This window comes from Prionailurus viverrinus, chromosome B4, assembly GCF_022837055.1.
Source record: "Prionailurus viverrinus isolate Anna chromosome B4, UM_Priviv_1.0, whole genome shotgun sequence".
Classification (NCBI taxonomy): Eukaryota; Metazoa; Chordata; class Mammalia; order Carnivora; family Felidae; genus Prionailurus; species Prionailurus viverrinus.
In genome coordinates this window covers 122,120,018-122,144,295 of record NC_062567.1, presented here as the reverse complement: position 1 = coordinate 122,144,295, position 24,278 = coordinate 122,120,018, and positions in this window count along the sequence as shown.

Below are 24,278 nucleotides of genomic sequence, written 5' to 3'. Positions count from 1 at the left end.
CTACCCAGGCGCCCCTAAAATTTTTTTTTAAGTTTACATCCAAATTAGTTAGCATATAGTGCAACAATGATTTCAGGAGTAGATTCCTTAAGCCCCTTAGCCACTTAGCCCATCCCCCCTCCCACAACCCCTCCAGTAACCCTCTGTTTGTTCTCCATATTTATGAGTCTCTTCTGTTTTGTTCCCCTCCCTGTTTTTATATTATTTTTGTTTCCCTTCCCTATGTTCATCTGTTTTGTCTCTTAAAGTCCTCATATGAGTGAAGTCATATGATTTTTGTCTTTCTCTGACTAATGTCACTTAGCATAACACCCTCCAGTTCATCCACGTAGTTGCCAATGGCAAGATTTCCTTCTTTTTGATTGCCAAGTAATACTCCATTGTGTATATATACCACATCTTCTTTATCCATGCATCCATCGATGGACATCTGAGCTCTTTCCATACTTTGGCTATTGTTGATAGTGCTGCTATAAACATTGGGGTGCTTGTGTCCCTTCGAAACAGCACCCCTGTGTCCCATGGATAAATGCCTAGTAGTGCAATTGCTGGGTCGTAGGGTAGTTCTATGTTTAGGAACCTCCATACTCTTTTCCAGAGTGGCTGCACCAGCTTGCATTCCCATAAAGACGTATTTTCAATGCAGATTCAGTCCATCAAACTAAACTTAATCTCATCATATTCTCTGTCTCTCTGTTCCCTCCACCCCTCTCCAATCTTTCATGGCTCCCCTTTGTCCCACCCTCAAATGAACTTTTCTGCCCAGCCATCAAGGTCCTTCATAATTCTCCCCATCACTCATTGCACTCGGACACAAGTGTTTGCTGGTGTTAGGGCCAGCCTTTCCATTCTCCACTTTATCAGCTGAGCTCAGTTCCTACCTTCCTCCATGGCTGACTCCCATCTATCACTGGACAAAAAACCATTTATTGAGAAAAAGGGAGCCAGGAGGAGGTAAGCCCATGGTAGAGAGAAGGAGAAGTGATGACTATTTGAATCTGGGAGGAGGGCAGTTGTGATAAAAAGCTTACCTGACATCTAATCAGGCTGAACCTTTGAGCAAAGGTTTTCAATGCTAGCTGACCATTAGAATCACCGGGAAGCTTTTATAAACCGCTGCCACCTGGTTCCACACCTAGAGATTCTGATTTAATTGCACTGAGGTGGGGCCCAGGCAGCTACATGTTTTCACGGCATCCAGGGGCTTCTAAAAACAGCTTGGTTAAGAACTCCTCAAGAGCGTGGCTTCTCATACTTTGATGTACAGATACATCCGAGGAGTGGGGGTCAGGAGGATTTTGTTACAATGAAGATTCTGGCTCAGTAGGTTTGGGGTGAGGCCTGACATGGTGCAGTCCCAAGAGGTTCCCAGGTGCTGCTAATGCTGCTGGTTTCTGGACCACACTGGGCAGCAAGGCCAGCATCGTGGAGCCGGAATAGGACCCAAAGAAAACGTTTTGCAGCCCCAAACAAACCGAGATAAAGCCCAAGTGCTGTGACACTGAGTCTGTGCACAATAGGGTGGTAACGATCATTTGAATGCAGGCGAAATATAATAGAGGTTCCCCCAGACCTCCCCAGCCGGTGCGTTACAAGCAAGGTCTTTTGTGTTTACAGTACATACACAAATGATTCCTGCTTATTACTCAACTTATATGTCAGAATCTGCAGCTCCTTTCCCTTCTAAGTCCCACCAGGTGATTTCTAGGTGTCCCTGGGGGTCTCACTCCACTTCAACCGCAGCCCAGCCTCTCAAGCCTCTTCAGCTGGGGATCGCCTTGTTCATGCTCAAAGCTCAGGACACCTCTCGAGGAAGGGTGTTCCTGCGGCTGGTGCCAGGCCCTGCTCGGATCCCACCGGGGCCGCTCTGGAGGCGCTGTCCCCCCGGGGATCCCAGTGCCGCAGAACTTCGCGAGGCCAGAGCAGGGCTCCGTCCAGGGCAGCGCTGGGCAGCGTCTACACAGCAGTAGATTGCCTCGTGCTGAATCTCGCTTCCTGCAGCGTCAGCCTGCATCTCCTTGGAAATGGCATCAGACTCTCCCTGCCGCCCCTCTCCTAGCCTGATCCACGGGCTGGCACACAGACATCATCTCTGTCTTGGCACAAGCGGAAGAATGTAAATTGGCTCCAAACAGAAAAATCTGCCTCTTGGAATCGAGTTCCCTGCCCGAAGAAGTTTTAAAGTAGGAGCAAGATGGCCAGTGCTGATGAGCGGAGTGGGCCAGTGTTTCCTAATTTCCCTGTTTTTTTTGGTGGGAGCACCACCGTTTTGGGATTGTTTCAAGATACATGCGGAAATTCAAACAATTAAGCAATGAGACGTTTAAACAATGTTGGATTAAACCATTAAAATTCCAACAATGTGGAGATTCGGCCTTGCTCCGCATCCCTAGTCCCCCAGCTCACAGGTAAGCCACGTGGACGCTTAGTGGCAGTCGTGCTGTCTTGCGGCTCTAAACTATGTGCTTTTCCCTCTGCTTCACGATTTCTTGGTTTTCAGCAATTACCTACTAATCACCGACGTGAGAATCTACAGTTTGATTCACTGACACGATCTCCTTTTCCAACCCCTTCCTCCTGATTTTGTTGGTTGTGTTTTTTATTATTTTTTGTAATGTTTATTTATTTTTGAAAGGGAGAGCGTGAGCAGGGGAGGGGCAGAGAGAGAGGGAGACAGAGGATCCAAAGCTGGCTCCACGCTGACAGCAGAGAGGCTCACGTGGGACTCCAGCTCATGGACCATGAGATCATGACCTGAGCTGAAGTCGGACACGGAACCGACTGAGCCACCCAGGTGCCCCTGGTTGTGTTTTTAATGATCGGTTCTTATTTTGGTTATTTTGAAAATTTAAGTAATGTGCTTAAACTCCTGTTTCTCAATCCCTAATCTCTAGATGTTGGTTTCTTATTTACCAATACGTAATACACGGGCATCGGCACCCCTGCCTACTCCTCCACACCTCCCTCTTTCTCCAAGTCCTGTTAACCGTGTTATCAAGTTTATCTAAACAACATCAAAGGTTCAGAAATAGCCAAAGTAGAACCGATGAATCACTGAAGTGGCGATTAGTAAAAAATTTATTGTGCACACAGCACAAAGGACAGTTTGCAAACCGGGAGCTCGCAAACCAAAACACAGAATGAGGCTCAGAGATACTATGGTTATGAAGCAGATTCTATAATGAGAAAGCAGTGACTGCTCATTCTTCACATCAATTGTTTACAATATTAGAATTCTCCCAAATGATAGGGAATTGGCCAGTGGTTAGCTCATATCAAATCAGGAAAGCAGTTTAAGTTTTGCTCATGATTTCCAGAGGCATACACAAGAAATAACCCAGGTCAAGTTAGCCTTGCAAAATAAGCTAAATTAAGCTCTGCTTGTATGCCTAAACTGGTTTTGTCTGCTCCGGGAATTTGCGAGGCTGGTCTCTGTTTGTTTTTTATTTTAACAAGGAAAAACAGAGTTTAGAAAGTTATGTTTAAATAAACAGTGTTTAATGAAGGACTGGGACAGGTTGACTGGATGCACAGAATAGGAAATCTGTCCTATGGCAGGCATGGTTCTCCAAGGGGAGATTCCAAGAGTCAAGGGCAAATCGATTCTCTTCCCTTAAACGCCATCAAATACTGAACTGTTTATGTCACTGAAACATTTAGTGTCACTGAAAAGGAACACTGGGTATGTTTAGTTTGTTTTACTTTTGGAATGAATACTCTTGTACAGTTTTTCCTCCCTGGTGTTTAAAAATTATCTTCTTTCTTGATGAGAGAAAAAAAAGTACCCTATCGTTAATATCTTCCAGCTGTTTAATACATTTTGAGTGCACGCATATACACAGACTTCTTTCTAGGACTATTTTCATAGAAGTTATCCTGGGTTTACATTTCCTTACCCGCTTTAGTTAGTTTCACTGTTCTTGGGGCTGATGCATTCTTTCTTCAATGTACTTTTCCTTTTTTTTTTTTTTAATTTTTTTAAAGTTTATATATTTATTTTGAGAGAGAGAGAGGGCCAGCAGAGAAGGAGCAGAGAGAGGCAGGGGGTGGGGGTGAACGGAGGATCCGAATCAGGCTCCACACTGACAGCAGAGAGCCTGATGTGGGGCTTGAACTCACGAATTGTGAGACCATGACCTGAGCCGAAGTCAGACGCTTAACTGACTTAGCCACCCAGATGCCCCATTCCTTTTTTTTCTTTTTAAGTTTGTTTATTTATTTATTTTGAGAGACAGAGAATGGGCAGGGAGAGAGAGAGAGAGAGAGAGAGAGAGAGAGAATCCCAAGTAGGCTCCACACTGTCACTGTGGGGCCCAGAGTGGGGCTCCAACCCATGAACCATGAAATCATGACCTGAGCCGAAATCAAGAGTCGGAGGCTGAACCCACTGAGCCACCCCGGCACCCCAATGTGTTTTTCCTTTTGCTGCCATAGATCCCTAAATTACTTTTTCAAAATAAAGCACCACGGTGTTGGCATGTCTGAAAATGCGCTTTTGCGCATCTGAGTTCTTATGTGTCTGAAAACGTATTATGCTCCCCTAACATCTGATGAATGTTTTGATTAAGTCTACGTTTAAAATCCTTTTCCTCCAGAACTTTGAAGACCATTCTCTACCACCATCGAGAATTTAAGCATCACTGAAAAGGAAGTAGGGTCCCCAGTACTAAGCCCGACTGCTGGCTTGAGCTCCTGGTCCTGCCACCTGCTAGCCATGCAGCCATGGGTAAGTTTCTCAGTATTTTTACCCAATAAATGATAATGATGATGAATCAAAGGACTGTTGTGAGGATTAAATCACTTAGCTAATATATAGAAAGTGAAGGGGGTGCAGGTAGTAAGCCCTACGGAAATGTAAGCTCCCTTAAAAAAAAATTAGGTTTATCATCATCATCTTAACATTTATCCTGGTTGTTCCGATGTGTCGTGATGTTATGGCCGTGGGAATCTTTTTGTACTCCATGAACTTGATGATTAGAAGACCCTTTCAATATCTTCCTTTAGTTATGGGAATTGTAAAATGTTTTATAAATAATTGTATGCCATCCACTTTCTCTCTTTTCTCTTTCTCAGTGGTCTTGGTTAAATGTAGGCCCTTTTGGATGACGATAATGTGTTTCTTATCTTTTTTTTCCCCTCAGATTTTCCATTTCTTTGTCATTTTGTTCTATATTCAGGGAGACTTTCTCATCTATTTCTTCCACTTGATTTATTACATTCTAAATTTCTACATTCATGTCATTAATTATCACAAATGGCTTCTGGTTCTGTGCTGCTTCTGGTTAGCAATTTGGAGTTTTTAATGGATGTAATAACTATCCATATCTCTTTGTAGTGCTTAGGTTTGTTTTATGATCTACAATTTCCGCTAAATTATCTCAGTTCCTTCTAGAATGTAGAAGGACCCTAGTCCTTTATAGATGCCTCACTTCTTTTGAACAATCTCCTTGTATTTTAATCCTTTTTCATGATATTAATTACACCCTCCCATCATTGACATAAAAAAAAAATCACATTTTGCAACTCCCTGTAACTAGGGCATAGACTTTGATTTGGCCACTCAGAATATGCTCCTTTGAGAAGTTTGATTCTAAAGTTAGTTGCAGGAGGAAATGGCCAGGACACCTGACATCTGTTTTGCACTGGGGGGGGACAGTGCCAACATTTCTTTGGAATCTGCAGCAGGGGCAACAGCAGATCCCTTACCGGACTAGGTCTGCAGTATGGTTCTGGGAGACGTTCCTGGAGACTCAGCCCAGAGTTGATTCCTCTAGTCCTTTAAAAGATTGTCAAAGATGCTTAACACGCGATGACAAGTACTTTCCTGATAACGACTTTCCAGCTGAATTTATTCCCCATGTTCCAGATTTGTTTCAAACTGCTCAGATGGCCTTGCCACGTAGACATTCAATGAACCCCACCTCTTGGTATTCATGTCCCTGTGTAATCCTCTTTCACTGAGTGTGGGCAGGCTGGGCATATTGGCTCACTTCTAATGACTAGAATATGGCAGATATAAGGGATGTCACCTCTGAGATTCCATAATAAAAAGAGCATGGCTTCCGTTTTGGGTGCTCACTCTCTCTGGCTCACTCTTGGATCATTCACCCTGGGGAAAAACCAACTGCTGTGTCATAAAGCAGACATGTGGAGAGGCCTACATGGCAAGATTCCAAGGCCTACAAAAATCCATGTGAGTGAGCTAGGAAGTAGACTTCCTCAGTCTCATTTGAGCTTTCAGATGAGACCACAGCCCGGCCAGGAACTTGATGGCAATCTCATGAGAAACCTTGAGCCAGAGGCACCCAGCTAAATAGCACCTGATATCCGACTCACTGAAACTGTGACATAATAAATGTTTGGTGTTCAACAGCATTTTTCACAGAACCAGAACAAAGAACCCTAAAATTTGTATGGAACCACAAAATACCCTGAGTAGCCAAAGCAATCTTGAAAAAGAACAAACCTGGAGGCATCACAATCCCACGTTTCAAGATATACTACAAAACTATAGTAATCAAAATAGTATGGCACTGGCACAAATGTAGACACAGAGATCAACAGAACAGAATAGAGAGCTGAGAAATAAACCCACGATTATATGCTCAACTAATCTATAACAAAGGAGGCAATATATGCAACGGGAAAAAGTCTCTTCAACAAAGCTGGGGAAACTGGGCCACTTTGTCACACCATATGCAAAAATAAGCTCAAAATGGATTAAAGCCCCAAATGTAAGACTGAAACCATAAAAATCCTAGAACACAGGCAGTGATTTCTCTGACATCAGTCACAGCACCATTTTTCTAGATATGTCTCCGAAGGCAAGGGAAACAAAAGCAAAAATAAACTTTTGGGACTGCCACAAAATAAAAAGCTTCTGCACAGCCAAACAGTCAACAAAACAAAAAGACAACCTACCGGATGGGAGAAGATATTTGCAAATGATATATCTGATAAGGGGTTCATATCCAAAATAAATGAAGAACGTATACAACACAACACCAAAAAACCCCAAACAATCCAATTAAAAAATGGGGAGAAGACGTGAACAGACATTTTTCCAAAGAAGACAAACAGGTGGCCAACTGACATGAAACATGTGGCCAACCGACATGAAAACATGCTCCACATCACTCATCATCAGGGAAACGCAAATCAAAACCACAATGAGATATCACCTCACACCTGTCAATAGCTGAAATCAGTAACACAAGAAGTAACAGGTATTGGCAAGGATGCAGACAAAAAGCTGGTGGGAATGCAAACTGGTGCAGTCACTGTGGAAAACAGTACGGAAGTTACTGAAATAGTTAAACACAGAATTACCGTGTGATGCAGTAATTGCCCTGGTGGGTATTTACCCAACGAATGTGAAAACACTAATGCAAAAAGATACATGCACCCCTCTGTTTACTGCAGGATTATTTACAACAGCCAAGATATGGAAGCAGCCCAAGTGTCTGTAGACAGATGAAGGGATAAAAAAGATGTGGTGTATATATACGTATATACAATGGAATATTTCAAGCATGAAATCTTGCCATCTGCAACAACATGGATGGAGCTAGAATGTATTATGCTAAGTGAAATAGAGAAAGACAAATACCATATGATTTTACTCATATGTGGAATTTAAGAAACAAAACAAGCGAACAAAGAAGAAAATGAGACAAACCAAGAAACAGGCTTTTTTAAAAATGTTTTTAATTTATTTTTGAGAGAGAGAGAGACCGCATGAGCAGGGAAGGGGCAGAGAGAAAGGGAGGCAGAGAATCCGAAGCGGGCTCCAGGCTCCGAGCTGTCAGCACAGAGCCCGACACGGGGCTCGACCTCGGGAATGGTGAGATTATGACCTGAGCAGAAGTCGGATGCTCAACTGCCTGAGCCACCCAGAAGCCCCAAGAAACAGACTCTTAACGACAGAAAATAGACCGACGGTTACCAGAGGGGTGGTAGTTGGGGGGACGGGGGAAATGGGAGATGGGGGTTAGGTGTACTCAGGGGAGCTGAGCAATGAATGGAATTGTTGAATCACTATGTGGTACACCTGAAGTGTATATTATACCTTCTGTTAATTAAAAAAAATTTTTTTTTAAATGTGGCGTGTTTTTCGGCCACTAAGTTTGGAGTAATTGTTGTGCAGCAATAGCTGAACAGTACAGGTATCGCAAAGTTAACTTGTCCAAAACTAGACTCCTGACCAAAATGTCCAAATGAGGATGGCTTTCTCTACTTTGAGGACTCAACCACCACTGGAGGAGCCCTAGGTTGTCCTGGTCCAACTTTTGGAGCATTTTCCTCAGATTTCAGTCCGGGGGGGGGGGGGGGTGGCAAATCCCACCATCAATGGTAGGGGTGAGGGTGTTGAAAACCAGAAAAACTTGATGTTTTTCTAAAATTTCCATCAATGTCTGCTCTTCATCCCATGTCTGTCCTCTGTACCATCTGACTCTGAAGACGCCCGGAAGCAAGAACTATGCTGTGTATCTTGGGAGGGGCTCCTTCCCTGTGTGTGTGTGTGTGTGTCTGTGTGTGTGTGCGCGCGCGCGCGCGCACACACACACATTCCCCCATTTGCTTTCCATACTCCCGGTACTCACAGTTGAAGAATGCAGATGCCTGCGTCCTTTTCAATTCGCAGCAGTTTTGTGGTTTTATCCTCTTCAATTCTTTTTTGCTTTCACGTGAGTGAGTTTCCTGCAAAACGAGGTGGTAAACTCAGTTGTGTGCTGCGTCTTCTTCAATCAGAAAACACCCATTATATTGTAACTTTTCCTTCTGCCATTCTCATTATGTGGTACCTTGATTTTTCTGCTTGCCTTCATTTTCTTCTACCTGAAGCTTTTGTTCCTGGTGTTATGAAACTTTATAGCGGTATGCCTCTTGGTGAAGGCGTTTTTTATTCATTGTGCTGAACGGAATCCTTTCCTTGCTTCTGGAAAAATTTCTACTACTTTTGATGGTTTTCTACTCACTGTTTTATCTTCCTGGAATTCCTATTAGTTGGCAATTTTACCTCCTGCATAGATGAGCTACCTGTCTCATCTTTCTTCTTATCTTCTTCCCGTGAGATTTCCTTATCTCCTTATCCTTCAATTGAATTGATTTCGGCTATCCCTGCTTTTAATTTCCAACAGTCCTCTTTATTCTGTTTGCTCCTTGTTTTTTGGCATTTCTTGTTTTACGAATACAATATCCTCTTTTACCTCCTGGAGGATAAGAGCTCTACTTGGTGGTTTTGTTTCTTTTAATCCCTATTTCCTCTGGATTTATTTTTTTTTTCTCTTTCCTTTGGATGGCTTTCCCAAATATTTGGAGATTCCTAACTGTATACTTTGTTTAAAAGATAAACTGAGACACATAAAACACGTTAAGAGTTTGAGCAAAAATTGCTTTGAATTGGGTAGGGCCAAACTGAAAATGGTTAAGATTCGCTTGGCTGATGGGAGACGGGAGAGGGCTTCCGGAGAGCCAAGTGTGGAAACAAAGAAAGGAAATTATTCTACCGGCTGTAGTTTAGTTGGCTGTTAATGATTGGTTGTGTTTAGCATTTTGATTTTATAACCTGAGGCATTTATAGGCTTAGATTTTGGTTTGCTTCTGTAGGCCACCATGGCATCAGAAATACCCTAGTCTAATGGCCTCCTTGTTTGATTAAACAGCCACATTCGAGAGTAAGACGAGGCGTGCCTTTCATTCGTTGACTGGTGGGTTTCACGTTAGGATCATTTGGATCATTGGGCATTTGTATGGAGGTCGTTTTTCTGGGATCCTGCGTGGTGTGTGTATTGTATATTGCAGGACGCTCATTCCCACAACGAGTGGCAGGAATAATAGAGACTGGCAAACATCAGTAATAAAATGTCATGTCCAAATATGATATCCCTCCAAGAAACTCAGCTACGTCACTACCGTATTTTACTGTTATTTATTCTAAAATCTGTGACCAGCTTGAGGATAAGTACTATTATTTATTTATCTTGATATTTCTTGATATCTCAATAAATTCATGTAGAATGAATAAATGGATAAACTCAGCCTGGTAGGAATTTACTCATGACCCTGCCCAGCGCCTTGAATAACACCAGCCTAACAATACAGGCCAACTAGCTGCTGATTGTGTCACAGGTTCCTTCCCAGGCCCCGAGTGATCCATTTGAGGTGAGGCAGCTCAGACCTCATGGGACCAAGACAAGGGTGAGCGTGTGTCCAGGGCCCGGAAAGAGGACAGTCATCTCTGTTGTGCTGTGTTGCTGCACATTCTTTTTTTTTTTTTTTAATTTTTTTAATGTTTGTTTATTTTTGAGAGAGAAACAGAGCACAAGCAGGGGAGGGGCAGAGAGAGAGGGAGAGACAGAATCCGAAGCAGGCTCCAGGCTCTGAGCCCAACGCAGGGCTCGAACCTATGAGCCCGAGATCATGACCTGAGCCCAAGTTGGACGCTCAACCAACTGAGCCACCCAGGCACCCCCATGTTGCTGCACATTCTTAACAGTGAGCTTGAGTTTACTGTTGGATCCTTTTTGCCAAAACTCAACATAGAGCTAATGGCTTCCAACTATATAATGATTGCAAGCTACCCACGTATACCCTCGTGGCTATACGGTCTGGATATTTTTCCCTTTTGTATTTTCTTTTTTTTTTAATTTTTTTTTTCAACGTTTATTTATTTTTGGGACAGAGAGAGACAGAGCATGAACGGGGGAGGGGCAGAGAGAGAGGGAGACACAGAATCGGAAACAGGCTCCAGGCTCCGAGCCATCAGCCCAGAGCCTGACGCGGGGCTCGAACTCACGGACCGCGAGATCGTGACCTGGCTGAAGTCGGACGCTTAACCGACTGCGCCACCCAGGCGCCCCTCCCTTTTCTATTTTCCACATTAAGGGTTATCAGTGTTGTATCAGCCCTGCCCCATCTTGCCGTTTGCCTAACTTGGAAAGCCACTTTTCATCTGAAAATATACCCTCTTCGAAACCAGTGGTGAACATGATGTTCTTTTCCATCTAGAAAAAGGAGCACAATCCTTATTCCCTTGTCCCTCTTTTTTTGTTTCCTTTTTATTTATTTTATTTTTTTTTTTGAGAGAGAGAGAGAGGGTAAGAGAGAGACAGAGCGCAAGCAGGAAAGGGGTAGACAGAGAGGGAGACACAGAATCCAGAACAGGCTCCAGGCTCCCAGCTGTCAGCACAGAACCGTGAGACCATGACCTGAGCCAAAGTCAGAGGCTCAACCGACTGAGCCACCCAGGCGCCCCTCCCTTTCCCCTCTTTAAGTCAGTCCGTGTCAGATTTGCCCCAATGCCAAGACAATTGATTTTAAATAGGCTTTCTTAAGACTTTTAAAACTTATAAATAGATGATGCCTTTCCTATTTAAGCACATCTTATTCACTTCCTACTAAGTATGATAATGGATAACGAGAAAAATGCTCCCTTCAGAGTTTCACAATCTAGTGGAGGAAAAACATACAAACATAACTAATCTGAGTTTGGCGAATGTTGTATTATTCTTAACGGCTCACAGACAGTATTTAGGGAATGGAGAATAAGCTCGTGGTCTCTCTGTGACCCCGGTTGGGTATTCACAGAGCCTCTGAATGACTCTCAAATACAGAAGTAAAATTTTAAGTCAGTAGAATTACCTTGTGCTTTGCTTTTATCACTTCGACTGCAGATTTGTAAATTAACAAATGGAAATTCGAAGTGACAGGCAGGTGTGAAAGAGAACTCCCAGAAACAGCTGCTTTAGGGAATAATATTGAAAATGTATAAAAGCTGTTAATAAATAAAAAGAAGCCCATATGTGTATTTTTAAAATCCCAAACACTTCTTTCCTGGCTTCTTCACAATCCCTCAGTATAAATAGCTTTTTTTTTTTTTTAATTAACCAAATCTGCCCAGATTTCCAAAGACCCTCAAGGAAGCATAAAGGATAAGCTATGAGTCAATGTAAAAGATTAAGTTAGAAATGGTGGTTGTTGACAAGGAAAGTGGAGCAGGTGGGAAACCCAGAGCTGAGGCTCACGAACGAGCCTGCTGGACAGTGAAAGAGGTGGGGAGGGGGGACTGACACGAGAGCAGCCTGATTAAAATCCTTAGTGGAGCCTTTGGATTCTCTGAGCTCCTCTGCAGGGTGAAGTGGTGGGGAAGGCTCCAGACCTCCTCAGCCCCCGTCCACCACCGCCAGCCACCAAAGAGGGTCCTCTGTGTCTCCTTTAAAAAAATTTTTTAATGTTTATTTTCGAGAGTGAGAGAGACGGTGTGAGCAGGGGAGGGGCAGAGAGAGAGGGAGACACAGAATCCGAAGCGGGCTCCAGGCTCCGAGCTGTCAGCACAGAGCCCGACGCGGGGCTGGAACTCACGAACTGCGAGATCGTGACCTGAGCCGAAGTCGGACGTTTAAATGGCTGAGCCACCCAGGCGCCCCAATGTGCCCCCTTTTTAGACTGGACGTCTGCATGGGATTTCGTGTGAACACAGAGTTTGGCAGTTCTGTAAAAGTGTAAAAGAGGGCTATTGCATCAGCATGTAGGACCACGTCACAGGGCGGAAGGTACACCTGGACGGCGGCCCTAAATCAGGTCCAAATCACAAAAGCAAGCAAGACAGACAGACCTCAGGAGTCCTGGCAGGTACTTGATAAAATAAATAGAACAAGAAGTTCCCAACAGTGCTGAGGGCTCCAGACAAAAAGGCAGGGTCAATCAGAAGTCATTCCAGATCGATATCGTGACCTGAACGGCAATCTCAAGTCATTGGGAAGGAACGACCTTGACATCCATGTAGGAACGGTGCTCAAAGAGAGCTGCTGGGGGAAGAGTTTAAACCTCAGAATTAGAGAGAGGCTTTTCTAGGGACTTAAAAAGAAAGAAAACATTGAGGGGTAGAAGAAGAAAACAAACTTGGAATTCACCCCTGTAAGTGTAGAGAACAGCAAAGGAAGGCTCTGGAGAACACGTATCTGAAGCTAAGAGCTGGGGGTTGTCCGTGTTCCTGCAGGTTGGCTGGGTTGACCTTTCACCTGACCTTTACCATAGGCCACATTGACCTTTCTTTTGGAAGGCAAAAGGGGGTTGGTAAGAGGTAAGGCAACACGTTATCAACCCCAGATCCCACAGCTGCAAGGACCCTCGTGGGGAGCACTGCCCGTTTGACACGGGGGCTTTTCTGAAAGAGAGGTTGTCTGGACACTCCCATCATGCAGTTAGTGTCAGCATACCAACTTCTGCACATCAGTCCCCAGAAGCAAGAGAAGCACAGATACAAACCCGACTCTTAAAGAGATTTCAGATTTCTGGGTTAATCCACACACCTGGTCTCCACTGCATTCCTGGTAGGATCCCAATGACTATATTTTAAACGGGGCGCCGGGGTGACTCCGTTAAGCCTCTGACCACGGCTCACGGCATGATCTCACAGTTCAGGAGTTCGAGCCCCGCATCGGGCTCTCTGCTATCAGCACAGAGCCCGCTGCAGATCCTCTGTCCCCCACCCCCTCTGCCCCTCCTCTGCTCGTACTGTCTCGCTCTCAAAAATAAATAAACTTAAAAAAACCACCATAATTATATTTAAAATGACTAAATCAGCATGCCAGACGCTGTGGCAGGCACTAGGAATGTGGGGGTCATAACACACGAATTTACAAGTCCCGTAGTTTGAGAGCAGAATGAAATGAAATCGAGACGTTACAATTCACCCTGCAAATAAAAAGAGAGAGCAAGCCACTGTAGCGATGAAAAATGTATTTAGAAAGTGGTGACAAAAATCTAGATGTATCACTTACGTTTAAGTTGAGAAGCTGAAATCTGGTAAAGAGCCACTGACAAAATTACGAACAAAATCTAATTATCTGCTGCTGAAGGTGTCACACTTACAAGAGAAAGTCCCATGTAAACTAAATGCTCTGTGAAGAGCACAGCTGAGGAGAGCCTGCTATCGTATACTATGTAATGAGGTCCCACGACGGGAAAACATACGCGATTCCTCTCGATGCGTCGTCGAGGCTGACGAACATGAAGCATCTCCAGGAGAAAATCCAGATATTGGATTATCTAATGGGAAAATGCATAATTTTCCTAGCAGTATAAGAAAAAAAATACTAAACTGAGGTACCTTCTAGGCACCATTAATCATGGTTTTGACTAACAAAAATAAAGTGATAAAGCCCAGTGCTGGCAATCAAGAAGAAATATGTATTCAATTGCCTAGTGACACCGTAAATGGTATTCTTCTGTCTGGGGCCAGTTACAAAACTGGGACCAGTAACACAAACTATGAAACTGTTCAAATCCTTTGTTCTGGTATTGCTGCCGAATCTCCAGGAAATATCCTTAAAAAAAAAAAAAAAAAAAAAAAAAAAAAGCTTGCCAATATGAACATTGTAAAAAAAGAAAAATATTCTTTATAATTTTGTTTTAACAATTAGAGAACTACTCCAGATTCTCAGTGTGAAGGGGTTAATTAAATAAGCTACAGCTATTGAAGCAACAAGCAGACGTCTGCGTTGGACCATGAGGGATGAACGCAGTCCAGAATTACCTTCCCACACACACAAACCAGAAAAATGGACAGAGGCTAGGAATCAACTGTTTTCAGACACCAGACAGCAGGCCGAAAGTGACTGGGATCCCTGAGGAAAGAGAACAGTTGAGATGAGGTCCGCCATTTTCAAGTCCCTCTGTCAGGAGGTAATTTGCAGGGTGTGGCTCACCAAGGAGAATCCCAGACCCAGCCTACCAGTCCCTGTGAATTGAGGAGACGGACTGATGTCCTGGGAGGCCAAGGGGGCTAGGATTGGCAGAGTAGGGTACCCCAGTGAGGAGAGCCATGCTGAGAAAGAGCTTCCGGAATTTAGACAGGGGCCTTCTTAAGTCTTTGACTAAATTCCCGTGAGTGCCTGTGTCGAGTAAAATCCCACAAGGCCGGACAAGGACAACTCCCAAGGAAATAATTCCAAAAGTTACACGGTGCCGGGGTTTATGTGCTTCTCCTCTACCGGAGTGAAAGATCCCACTGAATATTCAGGGCACTAAGTAGGGTCCTTGGAAAGGTGACATCTTCCAAATGGGGTTCAATTAGTTCTAGGATAAAAAACAGTCTAAAACCACCTTAAATGACTTTTTACTACCAAAACTCAGTCAAGAAAAGTTAGATAGCTTAATCAATCATGTATCTATTAAATAAAATGGATGCGTAATGAAAGGTCTTCCAGCAACGACGCAATGAAAATTCCCGGTTCGGATGGCTTCACAGGTGAATTTTACTTAACATCTGAGGAAGAAATATTATAATGTCTACACAGGTTCTTCCAGAAAATACAAGAAGGAGCCCTTCCTAAGTCATGTTATGAGGTCAGCATTCTCCTGACATCAAAACCAGGTGAAGACATTGTAAGAAAAGGAAACTACAGGACAATATTTCCCACGAACACAGATGCAAAATCCTCAACAAAATAGAAAATTGGCCACCTCAGTTTGCTGATACAGGGCACCCGCCAAAGACCTCTTGCTGGCATCATACGTTGTAGTCAACAATGGAGTGCTTTCCTCCTGACCACCTCTATTAAACCTTGTGTCGGAGTTTAGAGCCAGTGCAATAAACAAACAACAACCAAACCTGCTGGGGGAAACGATACGACATGATATCAAGGCTAACCATGAAACTATACTAATTACGACGCTGCGATGTCAATGGAACAGAATAGGATCCAGAGAGATACCCACATATATGTGGTCACTTGGTTTTTGACAAAGCACCAACAGGAGAAAAATACAGTTTTTTTCTGATAAATGGCACTCAAAAAGCTGAATATCCAGATAGTCTTAACTAGGGCCCTTCATACCGTATGCAAAATTAACTAAACGAATGTAGACTTAAATGTGAGAGCGGAAGCTTTAACTCCTCTGTAAGAAAGCCCTGGAGAAAACCTTGAAGGCGTCAGGGAGGGGCAAAGGTCACATAGGACACAATCTGCCACAAAATAAACATCCACGCATTGGACTTCATCAAAATTAAAATTTTTTCATCTTCCAAAGATGCTATTAGGAAGGACAAAGAGGCAAGCGACAGACTGGAAGAAAAGATTTGCAAAACACGTTTCTGAAAAGGACTCTTGTGCGACATTTATAAAGAGATCCCACAAACTGATACCAAGAAGAACAAGCCAATTCTCAAAATAGGCAGAAGATTTGAATGAGCACTTCTCCGGAGAAGATATGTAAAAGTGTTTATAAAATAATATAATGTCAATAAACACACAAAAGTGTCTAATCCATGTGTCCACGATGGTAAGACTCAGAAACGAATCTGAAAATTATTTTGATTCAGTATTCACTGAAGTATTTCTAAATAAGGTTTTCTTGAACAAACTTATTATTATTATTATTAAAGAGCCTAAGTTCATTGAACTAGAGAATCGGTGATCATGGATTTGAGTGACAAGATGCCAAATTTCCAACATTTACCTCGTGGCAACACATCCCAACGTGTGAGCTCGAGAGCGAAGAATACAGCCACGAGGATATCACCTACGTGTCATTTTAGAGTTTGCAAAATTTCGGAGAGGACGATAGGCTGATTCTTATCAGGCTAATCATTTCTAGCTCCAGGTTCCTTTCTGGGAGGAGAATGAAGCCTGTTCTTTGTTGAGGGAGCCGAGGAATCAGGAGCGGCCCCTGGCTCGGAAGAGATGACAGGCACTCTGTTCTCCAAAGCACGCGGCTGTCTTTTCAAGAAGGAATTGGCGTTTGGATCTTGCTGCTGGAGACCTCCATCTGCAGCATAAGAATAGCGCAGCAGAATGTGGTCCCTGCTGTTTTGCTCTCGTTTGTATTGTATCAATCACAGATCCAACGAGAATTCGCTTGCTTTCGTTTTTTTTTTTTTTTTTTTTGCAAAATCGCTGGGATTCTCTGTTGTCTGCCAGGGAGGTGGAAGCGGATGGACGCTTCCAGATGGGGGTCCTGGCTTCGGGCTCAGTGCTGTCAGAACACCCGGAGGCTTGTTTGGCAATGTACGGTTCAAGTGCGGGGACTGGCATTGTGTCACGAGAGACCGGAACAAACACAGATCCTGGCGTCTCTCGCCTATGTTTCTGTCTGAAAATTCACATCTACCTATGCGGGTTGGGCCAGGACTGTGTACCGACCAGCGTCGTACTCCATAAGCTTCTTGGAATTAGCCTGGTGCAGAAAGAGCAGGAGGTTTGGACCTTGGCTCCCTCACGTACTTAACCTCTCTGGGCCTTGGTGTCCCCATCTGTAAAATTAGGGTAGTACAAGTTGACAGTTCTTTTCCGCAACGCTTGGACCCGGTGTGTTTTAGGATTCAGAAATTGTCAAATTTCAGAAAAATAATGCTGCACACACCGCGCGTGTTACCTAGTACTCCAGGAGGGCGCAGGGCTGTCTCCCCTCACGAAACACATTAATATTTCTGCAGGGAAATGTATCGCTATTTGCAGTAAGTGGGATAAATAAAGGCTATAATTAGCCTCATGTTAGTTTAGGTCAGGTTTTGCTGCCGAGTGAGTCTGCTGTAAATCTATAAAAAGACTTTTGGTTTTCAAGGGTTATAGATTTCAAAACTGCAGATAAGGGGGTGTGGAACCGAATTATATCCGGGGCCACTGCTAGGCCACAGGGCTTTTCTGTGAAGAGAATAGGATAACCATCATATCACGGAAACCACCAGCTTTTGCGCAAATTAGGACAGAAACCTTCTGGGTGATCACAGCCCCTGTGCCCGTGACTTGGCAAGTAGAGTAAGAGAAATGCATCCTTTCCTTCAGGGTAAATATCAGGTGTCAGCCCCATCCTCAGCTAGGTACCTCTGTGCAGTGCACAACCTGTACAACCAGACGCTATACAACCCGTGGCCCTGATCGTACCCACATCTCAAGGTCGCTGGAGGAATAAGCAATACTATGAGAAATCCCCCTTCCCCGAAGCTACGATTCTACTTCTGACTGTCTCTTGTGCTCTGGAAGAATGCTTCTCCAATGTGAATGTGCACATGAATCACCTGGCTTCTCAAAATGCAGGAGGGCTGAGTGAAACACGGCGTTTCTAGCAAGCTCCCAAGTAGTATCATGCTGCTGGTCCATGCATCACAGTTTGAGTAGTAAGGTTCTAGACCCACTTATCCATCTTCCTCTGGATGTCCTGCGTGAACTTAATTAAGCACGTCCCATACTGGAGTCATGACCCCTCCAGAAACCTGTTTCTGTTCCTGATTCCCTGACCTCCATTAACGGACCGTCTCCAGCTACCATCTCCCAAGCTGGGAACGTGCCAAGCCTGCTTGCCTCCTCATTTCCTCTACCTCACCCCCACATCGATCAGTCGCTAAAAGCCACAGATTCTACCTCCTTGGCATTTCTCCCATTCAGGCATTTTTGAGCTGGACAATTCTCTTTTGTGGAGATCTGTCCACTGGGGACAGAGTCACCGCTGATTCAGAGCCGCTGCTCCAATCTCTCGCCTTCTCTCCATTTCTCCCGCTACTGACTTGTTATCACGTCTTTCCCAAGGATAGTCTGCTGTTTCATCTTTGTGTATATTTTAAATATCCTATAACAATCTGTTAACATTTCTGTGTTCTCCACTTGAGCGCGAGTCCTAAGAATTCCCACATTCTTGGCATCCTGCACAGGGTCTGACATAGACAATGCCTAACACAAGTTTGAGTGAATGAGTGAGAGGATGAATAAATGAATGATTCAATCCCCTCACAGCTGCAGGTTTCTAGAAGGCGTGGAGAAGCTTAGGAAGTCAGCTCACGGGAGATCTGCCCCAGGGCTGGAGTAATCCTGTGCATGTCTGGAGAGAGCCTGACCGTGCAGAGCGGGCTGTGAAGACAGAGGGACGTCCAAAGCGGTTTCTGTCCCCCAGATACTCCCACCTGCCCGTCAGCCTCTCTCTTAAGTAAGCTGTTTTTGTCTGGCCTCTCGACCCTGCTTAGAAAGCTCGCTTGTCCCACTGCTGCTCGATCCAGGGTGCACGGTGCAGTGTAGGTAAGAGCTGCTTGAACACAATCTCTTCATCCTGAACAGCTGCGCTTGAAACCTGGTTTAGGGCTTATGGTTTTTTTTTTTTTCTTTTTTTAAATTTTTTTAATGTTTATTTATTTTTGACAGAGAGAGAGAGAGCGAGAGTACGAGCCGGGGAGGGGCAGAGAGAGAGGGAGACACAGAATCCGAAGCAGGCTCCAGGCTCCGAGCTGTCAGCACAGAGCCCGAGGCGGGGCTCGAACTCACAGACCACGAGATCGTGACCTGAGCTGAAGTCGGACACTCAACCGACTGAGCCACCCAGGCACCCCTAGGGCTTATGCTTGAAACACAGATTGGCTTGTTTGGTTCGGACTATGAGAATACATATAGTATATGCGTTCCGTTCAGTAGACTCACGACCTCCTCTGAGACCCCCCCCCCCCCCCCCCCCGCAGCTGGAATTTCATTCTTGCCACTGGCTTTTAGTTAAAGTCCGACCTTTAGGAATAGTTTGTCTGAATTTGCTGATAATCGGTCCAGCTGTTTTGGCAAGATACTTGTAATAGACAACTGTGAGACAATAGAAAAAATATACATTGGTCTCTGCCCTGGTTCCTAAAGCTCCTAAAACCCTTGTAATTTCCTGAGTGACCAGAGCACACAGAGAGAGCTTCTGTGGTTGCAATAATTGGTCTTTGACCCGGTTCTTGACACAGAGCTCCTAAATCCCTTGGAATTTTCTAGGTGATAGCAGTATTTTTTGCTCTACTGAGGTGACGCTTGGTGGGCTCCTGGATGGGGGCTGCTCACCAGAAAGACCACGCCATGATTAGGAGCTTGGAATTTTCAGCCCCACTCCCCATCCTCCAGAGAGGGGAGAAGGGCTAGAAATGGAGTTAATGATCGATCGTGCCTACATGATGAGGCCTCCGTAAAAATCCCCAAAGTGTGAAGTTTGGCGAGCTTCCAGGTTGGTGAACACTAGGAGATCCTGGGAGAGTGGCACGCCTAGAGAGGGCGTGGAGGGCTCCGTGCCCCTCCCCAAACCTTGCCCTGTGTATCTCTTCCATCTGCGTATTCTTTTTTTTTTTAATTTTTTAAATGCTTCTTTATTTTTGAGAGAGACAGAGTGAGAGCAGGGGAAGGCCAGAGAGAGAGGGAGACACAGAACTTGAAGCAGGTTCCAGGATCTGGGCCGTCAGCACAGAGCCTGACACAGATCTTGAACTCATGAACCGTGAGATCAGGACCTGAGCCAAAGTCAGATACTTAACCGACTGAGCCACCCAGGCGCCCCGCCATATTCTTTTATAATAAACCGATAAGCAGTTAGGAGACTGTTTTTCTGAGTTGCATAAGACACCGTAGCAAATTCATCTAACTTGAAGAAGGGGTCATGGGAACCTCCGCTTTATAGTCAATGGGTCAAAAGTCCAGGTGACAATTAGGACTTGTGACTGGCATCTGAAGTGGGGGGTTAGTGTCTTGCAAGACTGAGCCCTTGACCTGTGGCGTCTGACACTATTTCCAGGTAGATAATGTCAGAATTGAGTTGAACTGAAGGACACCCGGCCGGTGTCGCAGAGAAAACGCCGCGCATCTGGTGTGCGGAGGGTGGGGTGTGACTGCGGTGTGAGGGGTAAAGGGGACACACGGGAGGGGAGCTAGTTTGTCCTATCTCAACAACACAGGCAGAAACTTAATAGACCGTCTAGTTGCCTGTGACTGTTAGTCTGAACTTTCCCCTTTTTGTCTTCACAGCTCTTTTGTTTTCTCTTTAGTGTCTTTCAAGTTTTCAACTTTCAGCTTTTGCCCACTTTGGCTAAAGTTTTCATCTCTTCCCATGTCTGTCTGCAGGGCCGTCATCCCCCAAGTCTGGACTTCTGTCCGCTTCCCCTCTTGGCCCACCAGTGATGCCAATTTCGGTGGGCCAGGAGTCGACCCGACCTGGGTTTAATTCTGGCTCTGCCACTTATTAGATGAGTGATTTAGCAGAAGTTACTTATTCTAATCTTCTGCTTCTTTACCTGCAAAAAGGGTCCAGGCATCTACCTTGCTGGTCGGTGTGAGGAGGAGATGGAAAGCATTTAACACCGTGCGGTAAATGTTATGAGTTAATAAGTTAGCTTTAGTTTATGGTCAGCTTTCTTTATGAAACTATGTACCTTTGGAAGAAACGATATTAAAAGGAAACATTCCCAAGCCACGTACAGTTGAATCTGTGCTTTTTGAGCAAACAAGCTCAGTGTATCGGTATCATTCCTTTATTTATTTATCTTGAGAGAGCGAGAGAGCATAAGCAGGTGAGGGGCAGGGAGGAGAGACAAAGTCCCAAGCACAGATGGCACAGAGCCTGATGCGGGGCTTGATCTCACGAACCCTGAGATGGTGACCTGAGTCAAGATTAAGAGTCGGAGGCTTAACCGACTGAGCCACCCTGGCGCCCCAGGTATGATTCCTTAGACAGAGGTCCTTTCTTCCTTCATTTCTGCTTCAGGCATTTCCCCTTCATCTTGTTGCTAGTTTGGTTCCAGGCACAAAGTTGTTTCTGGCTTGATCTGTCAGGTAGAGATCCAGGGCTGGCCTCAGCCATAAATACCTTCTCCAGCTGATGGTTTGTCTAAACCAATGTGAAATCCAAGGCTTTGCCATTCTTCCATAATGGCACACTCTATTATTTTTATTTTTTTTGGATGCACTCTATTATTTTAAAAAACAAACACTGAAAATTAAAAAAGATTAATACAGAGAATGGTTTTTATTCCAGTATCTTGCATTTCAAATAGGAATTGGGAGCCTGCATTTCCTTGGTAGACCATTTGGAAAGAGGAGTCTAAACCTTGGTTCCCACCTTGAATCTGGGTGTGAGCTCATTCTTTCCTGCGTCTGCCTTTACCTTTTTATTTTCCTTTTTCCTTATTTCTTTTTTTCCATCTTAATCTTGTTCTCATGCTGTTCCCTTTACATCCCTTCTTGAAGCAGTTGATGCCTCTCTGGTGTCATCTAATTGCCAATCAACCTCTTTGGCATAAAGAGCCACAGAGGAGGATTTGGGCCAATCGTTTAGAGAATGTCACAGTTGGAAGGGCTCAGAGGTCACCTAACTTCTGGTTCCCAAACTGTGTTCCCTACGACCCAAGGGGGCCATGGAGGTCCACAGGAACTTTATGGGGAAAAGAAGCTCAGGTGGTCCTCAAACTAGTCAACCACAGCACCTCTGCTTCATCTATTCTACAGATGAGCGTTTAACATACAAAAAAAATTAAGAGGCTCGTTTTTCCTTTTAATTGAAGATCACAGATCTAGCTCAGTTCTTACATTTCACAGGTGAGGGAAGTGAGGCCCAAACAGGAAGTGATTACCTCTAGGGGACACACAGCCCCTTGGTGGATGAACGAGGGCTAGCAACGTCAAGGGTTCTGATTTATCGCAACTGAGATAACTAATTCAGCTATTACTGTCTTCCTCTTTCAAAGAGGCAGTATATTTGTACACAGTCCTTCGCCAGCTGTGTGTCTGAAATCAGCAGGCTGCTTCTAGTCCGACTGTTCTATCCAGGGGTGGTTGTGAAGTGGGGAAGACGGTGGTGCTGGGGGAGGATTGTAAAATGGGGGAAAGATTGTTTGTTTCCCATGTCAGTCTTGCTAGAATCCCCCTTAGCGTTTCATATGGGAAACACTAGACCCAAGGTGTCTGATAAACTCCCTTTGGTGAACGTAGACTGGACTAGTCTTCCCACTTCCTGTAAGTCCTCTAGGACCCCGAGGGGCCATAGCCATTGACCACAATGTGCCGGCAGGAACGTGGGGACCGGCTGTGCAAAGCTCAGAACCGCACTGCGAGAGGGATTTCCCTCCCCAGAGATCTGTTCTCCACCAAGCCCTCAGGGGTCTGCTGCCTCAAATGTCTTCCGGGCCAACGGTTCCTAGTCTTTTTGGATCTTGTGACTCTTTGAGAAAATGTTTGAAAACACTTTGGGGGCTGATCTGGAGCTGCCGATGCCTTATTTTCTTACATCAGCCAACGTCTATTATCATAAAGGTTATTCGAACACCAGAAATGTAGGAAAGATACAACTTGAGAAAGAGGAACTCTTCCCAAGAAAGGACACTTGGGCACTGGGTGCTAACGATTCTGCCTGGTGCTACTGTTCACTTGGAGGTGGGTCAATAATGACCTCACCCTGGCCCAGCCCTGACAACGTTCTAGGCCACAGGCTCCTTAGTTTTTGTAGCTTCTACAATGTCAGAGGGCACCACCGGCACCATCAGAAATACTGACCGATTAGCCACTGACAAGAGGGCATTTCAGTCTTATTCCGAGAATTATCGAAGACTGGAGTTGTTCTCGTTCAGCCTTGCTTCCCACTGACATTTCCCACTGTCCCAGATGAGTCAGGGACAGGACATGACCAAGTTATGTCCACTTACTACATTAAAAAGAAATGCATTCTCCATTAACTTGAGGCAACTAAGCTCTGTGGTCTGGACATCTCCCAAGCAGATGGGACCAGAGCAAGGACGACCGGGACACCAGGAATGGGGGGAGCTGGCCTCTGGGGGCGGATGGACACTCCACTGGTGGTGGACATATTACAAACAGTATCTGGCATGGATGAGAATGGGATACATTTTTAAATCCAATATTCTCATGTTAAATGTTTAGGTAATGCCTTTAAAGAAATTAGAATAGAGAAACAGCTTTGGCAAAATAGAAATAAGTAGGTAAGTCATTTCTATCAATAAAGCCAAAATATGCCCATCAAGGGAGCAGAAAAAAGCTATCTGGGGCATCTGGAAAGGAATGGATTTGGACCTGGAAAACTGGAGTCCACAGGGCAGGTCTGCAACTTCTGGACAGTAGACAGCCGCTTAGTGGCAGTCATCTGGTGGCCAGAGCATGGGCCTCTGAAGGCACATTAACCCACACTGGAACACTGGCTTTGTCACCAAAGTCGTTTAACCTCTCAGAGACTCTGTTTCCTTGTTTTTCCCATGGATGGTGGGACCGCGTGATCATGGGGCACGCATCACTCTGCAGAATTTGTAGGCAAAACAGGAAGGAAGAAAGCTTCTCTTCATCCACTAAACAGGAAGGGTTCAGATCGGTGGCGGCCTTTACCATGGCCAAGACTGCCAACGGGGTCCACGTCTCTGTTTCTCTCTCCCCATCCTTTGGTGCACACGAACAGGGCTCCCCACACGCTAAGGAACACAGCCCACCCAATCCCTACAGTCTTTTGTCAATGAGCCATGAAGAAACCATACACAGAGAGAAGCTTTTTTT